This window comes from Cupressus sempervirens, chromosome 3 (genome assembly GCF_028749045.1).
Source record: "Cupressus sempervirens isolate cs-2001-9-10 chromosome 3, ASM2874904v1, whole genome shotgun sequence".
NCBI lineage: Eukaryota > Viridiplantae > Streptophyta > Pinopsida > Cupressales > Cupressaceae > Cupressus > Cupressus sempervirens.
Genome location: NC_143120.1, coordinates 373,676,911 through 373,692,183, shown reverse-complemented (window position 1 = coordinate 373,692,183; position 15,273 = coordinate 373,676,911). Strand labels below are relative to the sequence as shown.

The following is a 15,273-nucleotide window of genomic DNA, read 5'->3' as shown; positions in this document are numbered from 1 at the left end:
CAACTTTAGATAGATCTTCTCCAATTCACTAAATTAATATGTTCAAAGTCTTGTGCACAAATCAAACATACGTTAGATTCTAGCTGTATGCTTGTGGATTATCAATTAATTGTAACAAACAGATTTTCATGTCTAAAACAAAGATGGTTTAAACTAAAAACTCCCATCATTCACAAAACAGATAACTGAATCCTTTTCACATGACATTAACTGTTTTTATCAATTAACAGAAAGTACTGTGATCATATTCAATTGAAATACCTAAATCAACGATTAACTATTCACAACCGTATTCATGATCAGCTGAAATAAGCAGGTTAACGATTAACTAGCATAACTGTATTCATGATCAACTGTAATAACTAGATCAATGATTAACTATTCACAATTGTATTCACATTCAGCTGAAATAAATAGGTTAACGATTAACTAGCATAATTGTATTCATGATCAATTGTAATAACTAGATCAATGATTAACTATTCACAACTGTATTCATATTCAGCTGAAATATCTAGTTTAATGTCTAACTAGCATAACTATATTCATGATCAATCGCTTTACGAAACATACAAGTAAAGTAAATACTAACAAGAAAAGAAGGAATGGAACATACAAGTATCATCGGAGGAACTTTAGTTGGTTGTACAAGCCTTGACTTTGGTGAAAAGAGAAGCATTGACATAGGCTTTACCTCCCAACCTCGGACCATACTTATCCCCACACATTCTATTAATTTAGAAAGACCCTCCCTACCTTGGGATCGGGCTTGAGATGTTCTTTGGTCTAGCCACCTGAGCATCTTGGTATTTTGAATGTCCACTCAGTTATGAAATGGACATGTTTACATAACTAGCGCTACTGACATCAAGTGATCATTAGATGGAAAACATGCCTATAAACTACCTTGGCCAAAGATTTTCCAATGGGTTCAATGACCCGATCACCACCGCTCGACTTGTCACCAGGATTCAATTTAGAGATGAGCATGAGCTATTAAGTATATTTCATTTAAGTTATTCATGTCTGATTCTCTTTTGTTTTTTTGCAAATTTATTCCACCTCTTCACCATTCTTGGCTGCACAACCGGTGATTCCCAGGTGTACTAAAAAATATGAGTTTTATGTCCTTTTACACCTCTTCACCCTTTTCTTGGCTACAATGCCGGTAAATCCCAAGTGTATATAAAGATTATGAGCATCTCGCCCTTGATTTCTTTCACCAAGATTTGTGACATCTTATTTCTGAGATCAGCAATATTCATACAAGTTCTTATTGTATTTGGAACTCTCTTGGGTATGGATTACTATTCAACTAGATAAAAGAAATTAAGTTCTTTATAATTCTTCAAGGTTCATTAAGGAAGTTAAAGTAACATGAATATAGACACAAGAGAAAGTTCTGATATTAGCCGACTGGTATAGAATTGCATTAAAAGCTTGGAAAGATAAACACATGACCTGTTAAGTATTTGATATTGTACTAAAGGATTCAAACTTTGTTTGGTCCTCTCTTGTTGCGTTGAGATGTTACTTGTAGAACATTTGATCACAGATCTTTAGCAGGAATTATTGCACAGCAAGGAGCAGAAGTTCAAACCACTTGACAAGGCTTGATATGGGTGTGTGGTGGTAAAGAAGTTTGAGAACTTGGCATCCGATTGGAAGTTTTCTCTCCTTAAGATATTGCAGACATATCTATTGCAGAAAACTTTATCCTCAATGTCTGGGTGTATTTGGTAGGACTTCTTCTTATAATGGACGATAGATTGATAAAAGAAGGGGATTTCTGACTCTTGGAAATGGGTGCAAGTGGGTGTTAAAGGTGGCAGAGACAATATGATATGTGGCTGAGTGAGGAATGAATAATTCTCGACCCCTCTCATGGCTTTCAAATAAAGAACCAAGCCGTGACTTCTTGGCTTCCATCATTTTTAAAAATTGTGTCAATTCGAATTTCTAAGTGATAATTCGATTACGAAAAGAGAGGTAAAGAGAAAATAAAATAAAAAGTTGAAAAGACAAGTTGGAAAGATTATAATTTTCATTTGTTATTATATTATATACTTATATACGTTCATGTAAGTATATCAATGGAGTGACATCATTTAATTACATTATTATAATTTATTGGTGTCATTTCATTTTTATATTTATATGTACGTATGTAAGTATTTATTATAATATTATGATGAAGATCAATTAAAAATCTCTTGAAGTATGTTTTATATTTTAAATTGGATTATTTTATGTTTTCTTAGATTATTTCTCTTAATAGCTCATGTGGTCCTAAAAATGTATCCTGCGATCAAGTCGTTGCATCCTTTCCAAAGAAGTTTAAGATCATACATGTCGATCCTAATGACTGAACTATGCGAACATTCCATTCCGATAATCCCGTTTAGCAATGCTTCCCCCCTCTTCATCTTCTCCTGCAATCACCCATAAAAACACTTCTACGATAATAATAATTCCATAATAATTCATAAAAGCATAATAATCGTTATTTTAAATCAAGCAATTGCTAATCATCTAATAACAATTAATGGTTAACGACCATTTTCATTAACATTTAATACAACATATATAAATAACTACCTATTGCACATGATCATGAAAGAATAATTCGTTAAATCCAACGGTTATGAACAAGTTTAAAATTAGGTCAAAATTTTGGGATGTAGCACTAGTATGCAAGCTTTCCCACTCGTCCAATTGGCAATCAAATCATTTTTATCACAAATAGAAATTTGTCACGTCAAACTATTAATAACCCTCACATCAAATCAAAGATTCAATAGTGATGCAACACTTATGTTCTCTATCATGATCATGTATGAAGAAAATACTAAGCCAATCAAATCCTTGGCACAAGAATCTTCTTCAAGATCCCTAAATGAAACTATCTGCATATACAAAGGGATTCAACATCTCCAATTCTAGAATCAACAACTACAAGATGCTCTCCAATAAAGGTGGAATATCTTTAGCCTTATCATGGTGCATCTCACAAATCTCATGATGTGCAACATCCAACACATTATTTCTATCCTAGTTCTTTCTCAAGTTATGGGATATAAAGTAATTCCATACAGAAGCTATGGCACACTCTTCATAAAATGTGTGCTAGTACGATACACATCTACGTCCCTACACTTCCATGTGCCTAAAGATAAAAGGCCAATGTGCCAACATCACTTGAAACTGGTGATGTACAAACTATGGTAGATGGCAAAGAGACCAAGCCATACTAATTTTGAGTAAACAATAGCTACACACAAGGAGGATTACATCATATTCTCTTTGCAAACAACAACAATGAATCCTTAACATCATGCATTGCTTCATGTAAAAAAAGGCGACACATGTTTTCTTCACAAACAAGTGTTAATGATGTTTCCCCATTGCGACTTGTCTCTAGTTATTCAACTGCATGCACTCAACACCTTAGATATATATCCTATTCTCTTTTGGATAGCATCACGCATGCAACCTCAATTTCAGCACCACTTCAAAGGAAATCAATGAAGCTCTACAAACTCAAAGGGATGCACAAACTTCGTAATGAAACCCTACACACCCACAACATTATAATATCTACACTTACACTCTAAAAGGGGGCATAGAATCACTGCATAAACTAACAAGCAACCAAAACACAAAAGCAACTCGGTTTCTAAAAGCATTGTCACTGTACAAATCACATAGATAAAGAATGTTTGAATCTCTAACCTAGTGCCACTTGTAGGAGGTGCACTCATTTGAAGTCTACTCTTTAGTGCTCAAACAATCACATAGAATGAAGCAACACCACAAGTAGATTGACCTAGGTAGATGGAGGAAATCACTACCTTTCTATAACATGCCAAAAGGTAAAAATCCTCCCATTTGGTCCCACATTGGATACAAACAAGTCCACTACTATACTACCATCACATTAGCATCTCATCACCTTTATAGGTCCATGTCAGCAATAGATCATAGTCATGTTCACACAAGAAGATTCATCATGTTTTATAAAACTAAAGCTTACAAGATTTCTAAGCTCCACTCATCTACGGTTAAGTTAATAGTAAATGACAAATTTGCACCACACTAAGCAACATCAAGAACAAATTGAACTACTGACACTGGTTATATTTTATGAATTCACGATGCCCTTTAGCATGTTTTCTACAATCTACTCTTATGTATAGGAAGTGCTCACGCACATTCATTAATAAGGCAACATTAGTCCATCTGCTCACTCTCCTTTCAAATGTTAAGAGTACACGAGTCCACTTTCCTTGACATTTGTAGGCTTCTGTAGTAGGAACACAATCAATGAAAAAAACATTAGTTTACTTGAGAGCTTTGACAATTAACCCCAAATGAGGATATTTTCTCTCCAAGAAAGGGAAAAGATCAAATTTAAATTATACACAAGTTTATCTACAGTCCTTTAGTAGACACAAACTCTCTTATATATCACATTTGCACAAATCATCAATAGACACATGCACCATTAGTTGGTTCTCATTGAAGATCATTAGTCACACATAGTCATGCACTCAAGTCCACTAATGCATATAGAGACTTCACATAACCCTCAAAAAAGCAAGAAGCATACACATAAACCCCTCAATTAAAATGCCGAAGTCAAGGATTTCCTAGATCTGTTGATAGATTTTTTTAGCCAACACAATGGTAGTCATTTCTCTTCAAGAAAGGATGAATGATTCAAACACAACCTCATGCACCTTGTGTAGCATGTGATGGGATAGAATATTACTAATTTTTTGTTAGGAGTTGCTAGTCTAGGTGCTATAAGGACCTTGAGTTTATGATCGTCTTCTATGATTTGTACACTTATGATATTTTGCTTTAAGTGGCACGCTGCCACTAAGACTTTGATTAATCTATGTTTTGTTTGATGGGATTAGGATAAAGACCTTGGATAACTATTTTTAGTGATACGCAAATATAAACTCTTACCAAGATGTTATATGAAATTGTTTTGACTTAAAATTAATCATTTGATGAATAACTGTGTTGCATAATCTGTGTGGGAGCTTTGCCTCTAGTTTTTGTTTTAATCTTTATAATGCAGAGCAGTGGTTGGAGCATGAACATGCCTAAGGTGATTAGCAAAAGACTCAGTCCTGCAGCAGAAGGTGGTAGCATGAAGATCGGCCTGCAAACAGTTACATTGACAACTGACATAGCCCAAGTCATGAGTTGTTCCTAAGTCTGCTAAGATCCAGGATATAATAGGTAGCTAGATTCCAGGATTTATGTTAAATGAGCAATTTCCTGTTATAATAGTTTATGGATTTTACTCCCTGATGTAATAATGTTTCCGCCTTTGTCTGTGGCGAAGTTAGTTAGTAGTTGGAGTTTTTCCTTTAAATAATTCTCCCATCTCCTGCGCAAGATATAGGAAGAGGAGATTAGAAGATAATAACAAGCTGTTGGTTTTCAGAAAATCATCAAGTATGAAAGTTAATGGAAGAAATGTAAGTTTTGAGCATATCAGATGTATTTGAGTTTTTCATATGCTCACCCAAGGGGGCCCACTTGGAGAGTAATCCTTAATTTCCTTTAAGTAGAATAGATTTCATTTCAGCAATTACTCGCATTCCAGAAAGCAGATGCATGTTCCTGCAGCCAAAGGACTAAGTAGGTTCGAGTCTGAGTCTAGCAGGCGTAGTGTGTTGATCACAAGTATCAGTGTGTGAATCTAGATCCAGTATTTAGCTTGAAGTTATTTCCTTCTAGTTCTTAGCACATATATAGTGCTGACCCATTTCAACTAAAATGTCCCTATAACCTTCCACAGTCAATCTTAATTATGAGGGTAGCATTTTTGGCGTCATTGTTGAGGATGGTGTCAACTAAGAACTTGTTGCAGTCATTTGTAGAAAAGAAGTATTTTGATTCCTGCAGTATAGGTTAGTTTAGTCAGTTGAAAATCCAAAAGTTTTGAAAAACCCAACTGTGTGAGTAGAAGAGTTAGAGCAAGAGATGCTTATGGATCCTTTGTCAAAGACGACGAGATGCTTATGGATCATTTGTCAAAGACGACCCCATCTATCAAGTAAACCCTGTTGATGAGCCCCAACCAAAGGAAGAAAAAAATCCTTTTTCTGATGCCTAGAAAAATCCCTCAAGTACGTCCTCTTCTGAAGAGGATACATTTGGTTTCTATATTTTTGCAGAACATGAAGATATTAATCCTTTTTCATAGCTCTTTGCCAATGTCCAACTGAATCAACAACCTAATCACGGACCTGTCAACAACAACAGAGCACTAGTCCTTTGTCAAGGCCAACCTAAGGAACCAAGGATAGCTAATCAACCTCCAACTTTTCCTTTCCCAATCACAGATCAACGAGACAACAATAACCTAAAGAATATACCAGCCTGAGCCCTTCCAAAGTTCTATGGATTGGTTACAGAGGATCCTGATACCTTTCTTTTTCAGTTTGACATCCTCTGTAGGAGCAATGACTAAACCACCGATGCTCACAAGCTCAAACTAATTCCTGCAACTCTCAAAGAATCAACTCTTAGATAGTTTATTGGGTTAGGAGTTAATGTTGTTCATGACTGGGATGAGATGAAATTTGCATCCCTCAGCAAATACAAAGAATAATGTAGAGGGAATGACATGAGAGGGGATGATATTTTCAAAATGACTCAAAGAGAGGAAGAGAGTATTGAGGATTATGTCTCACAGTTCTTCTTTAGCTTGCAAAAGATTACCCATCATCAACTGAATGAGGAGTCTCAGAAGTTGATATTTTTGAGAGGAGTGCATGAAAGGAGTGCAGAAGCCTTAGACCTTATGGCAGGAGGTGATATTGTACAATCAGCATGGGATGACATCAAGAAGATATGCCTTTATTATTCAAGAGCTGCTGATAAAAAAGGGCAGAGGGTTTAGGCCTAGCACTGGGAAATCCAGTGGGTCTGAAGTTTCATGAACATAGATCTTCAAGAAATGATTCTGATGTAGTCATTACAAAGAGCGTGGTGAAAAATGTATGAGACTAAGACTGAAATAAATCTTCACAACTTGAAGGCTTTCACTGCCTAGCAACAACTGATCAGATATTTTCTAAGCTGAATTTTACGATCATAAATCCAAGAAATCAGATAAAACAAAATATATAACAAAGAACACAAAGCTTATCTTGGAAAACCCTCCTACTCGAGGGGGAAATCCCAGCCACACCAAAATGTCACTTTATTGAATAATAATAGGAGAGATTTAAAATGCTCACAAAATGAATAACAAAATGAATACTCCTTTGAGTCCACAGATGCTTATCCATTAATACATGGATTCTCTAAACCTGTAATAGTAATGGGTGCTACACACACTGTAATAACAAGAAGAATACTTTCAACTGTTAGTACAATGCCAGACAAACCACCTAATTCTGATGGAATGCATGTACATTGTACATGCCAACATGGTATGAAACACAATGATAATCAACAGAATATTAACTCTTCCCTCTGCACTATACTTGATAAATACTTAATGAACATCTACAGAAAACAAGTGATACTGAAATTAAGAACAAAATACTGATCAGAATGAACACGCCTTTTGTTGACTCAAACACTGACTAGAATAGCCAAAAATTAAATTCAGGTTGTCATAACAGAATATGGCAAGACTTCATCTTCTAACCGACACAGCACATGAGTCTTAAATTTCCAAAAGTTATGCAACCCTTAGACTTTTTGCTTGCCAAAAACCACACATGATAAGGCTTTTGGGTAATTGACAAATATACACACACGTCTCTTTGAAGACTGACATTACAAGAGGTGGTAAAGCTTCCACCATCAAACTCTTCACATGGTCTGCTGTGGCCTTTTGACTGCAGACCTAGAAGGCTCTTCATAGTCTTCGGAAGTTTCACCAACATACATGACACTGTTTATCCAAAAATTAGATGAAACAAACAGTAGGAAGACTCTTCGTAATCTGACTAAAATAGAAAATAAGATTAGACAGCAGTAGAGAATGATCATCACATCTACTCGAACAGAATGTTCATACATACATCTCAGGTAAGGAAAATATCTCCTGCAAATAATCCCTTAGCCAAAAAAATCATAACACCTCCCCTTCCTAAAAAATAGAAGCTTAGGCTCCCAAATTGGACACCACCCTTAAATTAGTAAACAGATAGATGAAGATGCTTTCTTACTCACTTTATGAAATATGGTGAATCCTTAGTACTTTCACCAACAAAGACACCACATTTAGTATATTACACTAACAATATTTTAGTTAGTTCAGTTATGAAATTGTCATTTGAACTGACAGTTGATCTTCTTGTATTGCCTATTTTATGGCAGTGTTTGAAATAATAAATCATCAAAGCATTTATCTTTCTCTTTAGCATATGCTAGCAGAGATATCTGAGTGCCTGTAAATGTGATTTGCTGGTGACTGTTGAAGCTATCTAAGCATACGTCTACGTGGAAATCACATTTGAATGTGATCTGCACCTGTGAGTGACTGCACTTTGCATTGTTCTCTAACCTGCAATGGAAGGTGTAGATATTCACACAAGTGAAAAGAAGCAAAATTGGGATGCATCTGAATGATCTTCCAGGACTACTTTATCACTTAATTCTTGGGAAGAGGAAGTGATGGAAGTGACGGCTGAAAATTTGCAACACATTGATAATGATTGAACAAATATGGGATCTCAATGGTTTATCTTTTTATATTGTATGTATGATGGGCAAGCATTTTCTTCATAGGTTTCATTATTGAAGTGACTGATCTAGAGAAAATTGGAGTTTATTAGTTTATAAGTAAAGCGCAAGAGAACAAATGAATGATATTTTATTCAAGTACACTAATAATGATTTTCTTCAAAGTATGCAACCTAGGAATGTGAAGCAGTGGTTGTAGATGCAAATATGATGGCGACCAATCCGAGGAATTTGATAGGTTGAATCATAGAGTAGTTACTATTCTATCTTCGTAGAGTTGAATAGTATTCAAAGGTGTCGAGCAAGGGTTAAAATCTGCAAAGTAGGAAGGTGCAGTTTGAATGACATTGCAGGCTATGAATTTGCAGAAACTTGAGCAATACAGCCTTGACAGCATACCTACATTTCCTGTGTAAAAAGGAAAAAAGGACGTGATAGACATTGGTTATGTAGATTGTGAACACTGAACTTTGCAGTATTGATTTCATGAAGGTATCCAAGGTGGCATGAGATTGAAGAATGCCAAGTAATGAAAGAACAGTGGAAATACATTTCAAAAGTTATGTATGAAGTTGATCTGCACAAAATATTACAAAATTATATATATTAAGGAGACGTAAGGATGTGATTTCCCATATCTACAATGATAATATATAATTAAAAAACAGATGAACCAATAAAGTTAACTATAACAATATAATATATATCACTAATAATATAATAATACGTCATCATAATATATAATAACAAATTAATTTTATAATATATTAATATTATCAATTAATTTACAATACCAAGAACCAATGATAATTGCATTATACAACTGCCAACAAATAATTTATGAAGCATGATCTCGTGATCAACTGCGATTGATTACCTGTAACACTTTATCTAAGACATTAGTCAGTGAACTTCGAATTACCAACAATTTGGATTTCAATTGAAGAGATCATATGAGGATTATAATTCCCACAACTGACTTGAGATTCCCACGGAGAAAAGCTATCAAGAGATGCTTGATCAACATCAACGTTGCTAAAAAGGGGACACACAATTTAAACGTCCTCTGACAAGCTCGCAGGATATTATGCTAGTCATACCACCCAGTCAAAGGACATTTAGAGATGACAAAAGATGCAGGTTTGAACAGGAAGACTAGAATGAATTTCAAACATAAACGATTAAGGCTGCGGTTATATCTGAAATTAATACCAGACAAGAAGAGTGACCATTCTGATTAAGGATGACAAGGAATCTCAGTTTACTAAGCATGATGGAATAAATGGTATTCAAAAGGTCATCGATGAATATCAACTAACTATGTCAGGCACCGTCTAAGACCGAATTGAGTGGAAATAATTCACAAGAAGAGATCGTAATATTGTATATCTGTCTAAACTGAACAGAAGCAAAAGGGTACAACTGTGAATAATGTGCAGACCAAACACCATCGATAATAGAGGATTGTCGATACAAATACTCAATGAACTTTTATGAAATAAGAGGTTGATTATTACTAATAACCAATGATTGGTAAAACAAACCATAAACATTAATAACAAATCACCAAAGTCAAGAGTATACAGCAAGGTAAGGAAAGATAACAACTCATTCATTAGTCATAATAAATCAAGAAGGTTGTGACAATTCAAATCTCAAATGATGACACCCATTCAGTTTTAGAGATATAATAATGAGATATTTCTCCCTCAATGGGGGTATTATTCGAACTTGGCTTGTATCATAGTTAGATTTCTTCTTATCGAGAATCGTCTCTCCAGCACAATTGTATTGCAGAAGTTTCAAAACAAAACAGAGACACCAACATTGCTGCAAGCATATTTGTTTATGTCAGTCACGTCAGTACTGATATTATTGAATGCCAGTAATTCCTTACTAGATATAGAAACTATATCATTGAAAAACAATACTGCAGATCACTAATTACAAGATTTGGAAGATCATACTTGAGATAACAATTTGACTACTATAATCAATCTTTCCAGTCATTCATCAGATTCTTTCAAGATTAATTTAGGAATAACAATCTAATGGCTATAAGAAATCATAATCATAGCTCACAACCCAATTTTTTTGAGAAGGCTAGTATATTCAAAAATATAAAAATCAACTTGCATAAACGCTATAATTCATAGTGATCTATATCTTACCCACATGTTGTTCATTGAAAGACATTATTTTGCCAAATTACATCATTTTCATATTATAATTGAGGGCTTAGAAGAAGTACGCCTCTCATTTGTTAAGTTTTCATAGTAATGATCCCTATTTCCAGACCTAGCCAAGAAGGTGGTTATTACGAAGGACACAATTTTTAAGTAATTTGGGATTCCAAGGTGGTTTAAATGGAGAAATTAACTACTATTACCAAATTTGAAAGGTATGAATTTAACAAATGGAAAATTAAAATACAATTGTTTTTAAATGAGAAAGACTTGTGCGGCATTGGAAATAAAATTGTTAAAAAACCAAAAGATGCAGATGAGGCAACAAAATGGATGGTTAAAGATAGTAGGGCCACAGCATTGGTTGGTCTCTGTTTATCAAATGCATATTTGCATCACATTGATCTAGTAAAAATATCAAAGGGAATACAAGATGAGCTTAACACTGTCTGGTTCATAGGCTTCAAGTGCTAAAATGTCCATAAAGTAGAAATTGTTTGGGTTGAAGATGATAGAGGGAGACGTTATTCTTCAACATATAAGTACATTTCATTCTCTGCAGGTGCAAACTCCAAAGTTTATAACAATGATGCCCAGAAACTCTTACTAAATAGTATGCCTTCAAGTTTTGATCATATTGTGTTTACATTGAAAAAAATGAATCCCAATTTGGGAACTATATTTTCTCTCTAATTGATGAAAGAAGTAGAGTTGACAACAATAATTTAATTGTTGAAAAAAGTGCTTTGCTTGCTAAGAACTAAGATTTTCAAAAAGGAACGAATATAAATGTTATTATTGTTAAAAAATTGGACATGTGTAGATGAATTGCAAACAACCGACCAAAGATCTCATTGATTGAAAACTGAAGCAAAATATAACTATAACTCCAACTGGAGGTGAAAGACGCTTTTGCAATGCATAATAATGACTTATCTAACGATGACATGTCCTCTCACAGTGTGAAAATTGATGAAATATTTGTGCTTTAGGGAGTAGCAAGGATACTATTGGAGGTGTGAGGCAATGGACGCTGGAGATTTTTAATCATCCCAAGTTAGCTTTTTCTCAAGGACGATAGACTGCATAAGAAGCACCCTATTTGTGTCCCTAAAGAAAAAAGGAGGTTTAGCATCATGGTTGTCCCTTCAAGGAGCAAGGGGGACAAGATTTCTTCTGGGTGCACTTGGTGTACTCATGTTTCAATTGATGATTTGTTGAGCACCTAAGGATATATTCGTTACATTCCAATTTTAAAATACTCCTTTATAATGTTTGTTACAAGTTCATCGAGGACGATGAAACACAAGGGGAATGGTATGTTACATCCCAATTTTTGACCTAATTTAAAGTATAGCCGTTGAGGTTCACATGAACTCAGTTGGCAGTTTAATTTGTTATAATCTTGCGAAATGATAAGATGATTAGTCGTTATAATTCCAAGTGAACATAACAAGTTAGTGCATCATTTATCATAAATTCATGGAATTGAAAAGATGGTTAACCATTATGATTATTTATGATTAAATAAATTCTTATGATAATATAATTTAACTTCAGAGAATTTCTTTGTAGGAAGCACGTCGAAGAGGTGGAAGCATTGTCAGAAAAGAATTAGGCAGGAGCATCACCATCACTGGGTAGATGGGTAGAGGACCTAGCGACTTGAAACAGGATACATCTGTGGGACCCGCATGAGCTATTTAAATAAATAATTTGAGAAATATAAAATAATTGGTTTAAAATATAAAACATACCTCAAAGGATTTTTGATCTTTCAACATATTATTTTAATAAATATTTTTATACATGCATATAAATATAAAAATGATTTAGCACCATTACAATTTAATAATTTAATAATGTGATGTTTACATGTACGTATAAGATGATAATAATATTCAAAATATAATAACATTTGAATTATAATATTTGAATTATAATCTTCCAACTCTATTCTTTCCATTTTAATATTCTTGCTTTTAACCGATTAACACTTGGCATGATAAATCAATTTAATATTTGGCAATTCGAATTGTTTTATAATCTTTCCAACTTTATCTTCCAACCTTGTATTTTCCCTCTTTTTTGTTTTAATCGAATTAAACACTTGGGAATTTGAATGGCTTATAATCTTTTTGTAACCGATGGAAGCCAAGGAGTCAAGTTTGCTCTTCCTTTTTAGGTAGCCGTAAGGGAGAGTCGGGACCCCTTCTTCTCCTTGGTGCCCAAATCCTTTCTTCCTTACTACAATCCAAATTTTCATGCTCTCTTACCAATTTCGACCCTGCTCTACTATGCCCTTGCAATCTGCCTTGAAATGTCTAGAAATCCACCATTAAGTCCCCTGCAAACTACCATTGATATCAACCTCGACTAGATTGAGTAATTTCCAACTAAGCTGAGGTAGTAAATATGGCTAAAATACTGAGGATCAGTGTAGAAGAAAGCCAAGAGAAGTCGTAAGACTCAAGTTTCCAAAGAATACAGTTCAGGTCATGAATTAACCTTTCAAGTTTATAAATGCAAATTTATAGCAGCCAGCTAGGCAAGGAAATCTCTTATCTTTGCTTATGATCATGCTATTTTCTTTACTAGTTGAGTAATCTCTGAAAATTATGATGAACTTTCTACCTAACTCTCATGGTTTCTAGAATCATAATAAAGAGTGTTGAATAGTATCTCTTAAAGTAGGGTTTCCTAAGTGTAATAAAACCTTAATGAAATATTCTATTTGGAAATCATAATTCAATGATATTTTTCCAAATAGTCTCAAGAACATATTTCTTTTTAGTCATAGTTCGTGATAAGATATACTAATTAATGAATCTTTTTAGAACTTATGCAAAGAGCAGATTGCCCAGAATTTCCAAACACTGGGATTCACCGGTTGTATAGCCATGTAAGGTGAAGAGGTGGAATGAATCTGTAAGAACGCAGAAGAGAAATCAGATATGATTAAATTAATTAATTAAACAATTAAATCTACAATCTTAAGAATATCCTTTTCCAAATCACAAATCGTGATAAGTTAGAACATATATGCTATTCATGAATTTGTTAGAAATCAACAAAAAGAACTAGTTGTTCTGAGAAATGCAAACACCTGGGACTCACTCGGCTGTGTAGCCAAGGAAATGGTTGATGAGGTGAGAGAAAGGAATTTGAATAACATGAAACAGAATCAGATATGACATAACAATGTTATCATTTTTAGTTTGAATTATTTAATAGTTCATGCATGATCCTGTTAATTGTATCCTCATGTTGTCAAGTCAAATGGTGTGTTTAGAATACCAAGATGCTCAGTAGATGATAGATGTTCCCTGTCTATTATGGGTAGGGAGGGCCTTTCTCGTTAGAGATTGTGTGGGGATAAAGTTTGGTCCGAGGTTGGGTGGTTAAGCCCCTAACAATGTTTCACCTCTTCCCAAATTGTCGGACGTACAACAGACAAAGACAAGCTATACATTGAATTGTTATCAGAAACAGGTATTGTTACTTTTATGATGTACATGCAAGATGAAGGTAAGAATAATTGAGTTATGTCATTGTCATAGTTATTTTACATTTAGATGCGATAGATGGATTTATCTGATGAATTGATATATCAAACATTCATTTATATAAATAATAAAAATGAACATATCTTCTAATCTTGAGTTATTGCCACAATTAAGCTATCGGAAGGAAAGAAATGATACAGTGGTAACTGGAGTCCTAAATGATACAGTGGCATCTGAAGCCCTAATTGATACAGTGGTATCTGATGCCCTAAATGATCCAATGGTAATTGATGCCCTAATTGATACAGTGGTTTGAGATGCCCTAATTTTATATGGTGATTTTTAATAGTAATCGTCATTTGTTTTTGATATTGCGGTATTGGATGGTAGTTGTCAAATGATTTTGTTATAGTAGTATTTGTGGACTAATCTGGGTGATTGCAGAAGCCTTCTTATAATAATTTATCAGTTCAAATTCCATGGTATGTAAATTTTAATTTCTATAGTAAATTCATTGAAGGTGTTCTAAGTTCTTAGTTAAGAAATTTTGTCTAACTAATTTTAAAGGTAAATCTCATTCACATGAACATGACTGATATAATTGTCTTCCTATGAAAATGACATAATAACTATATTTCTTTGAGTATCTTAGTTGTTAATTAAGACCTGGGAAAACTAGTTGTTACAATATTAGTCACACTTGGAGATTTGAAATTTCGTAAGAAAGGCTGTCTCATGTGTAGGCAGTGGATTGGTGATTTGTGCAGCGGATGAGGGATTGTTTCCATAGCACTTGAGGAGGCAGTTGACACACTCAAAGGAGATGTGGATTTTTTAGGGAAAGGTGTCTCATGTGT

The 15,273-nt window shown here is 34.2% G+C and overlaps 1 protein-coding gene across 4 annotated transcripts in view; it reads right to left on the bottom strand.

Annotated features, from left to right (window-relative positions):
• The window catches only part of QPT (quinolinate phoshoribosyltransferase), a 202,779-nt gene that overhangs the window by 115,290 nt on the left and 72,216 nt on the right, over positions 1-15,273 (bottom strand). The window lies entirely within an intron of this gene.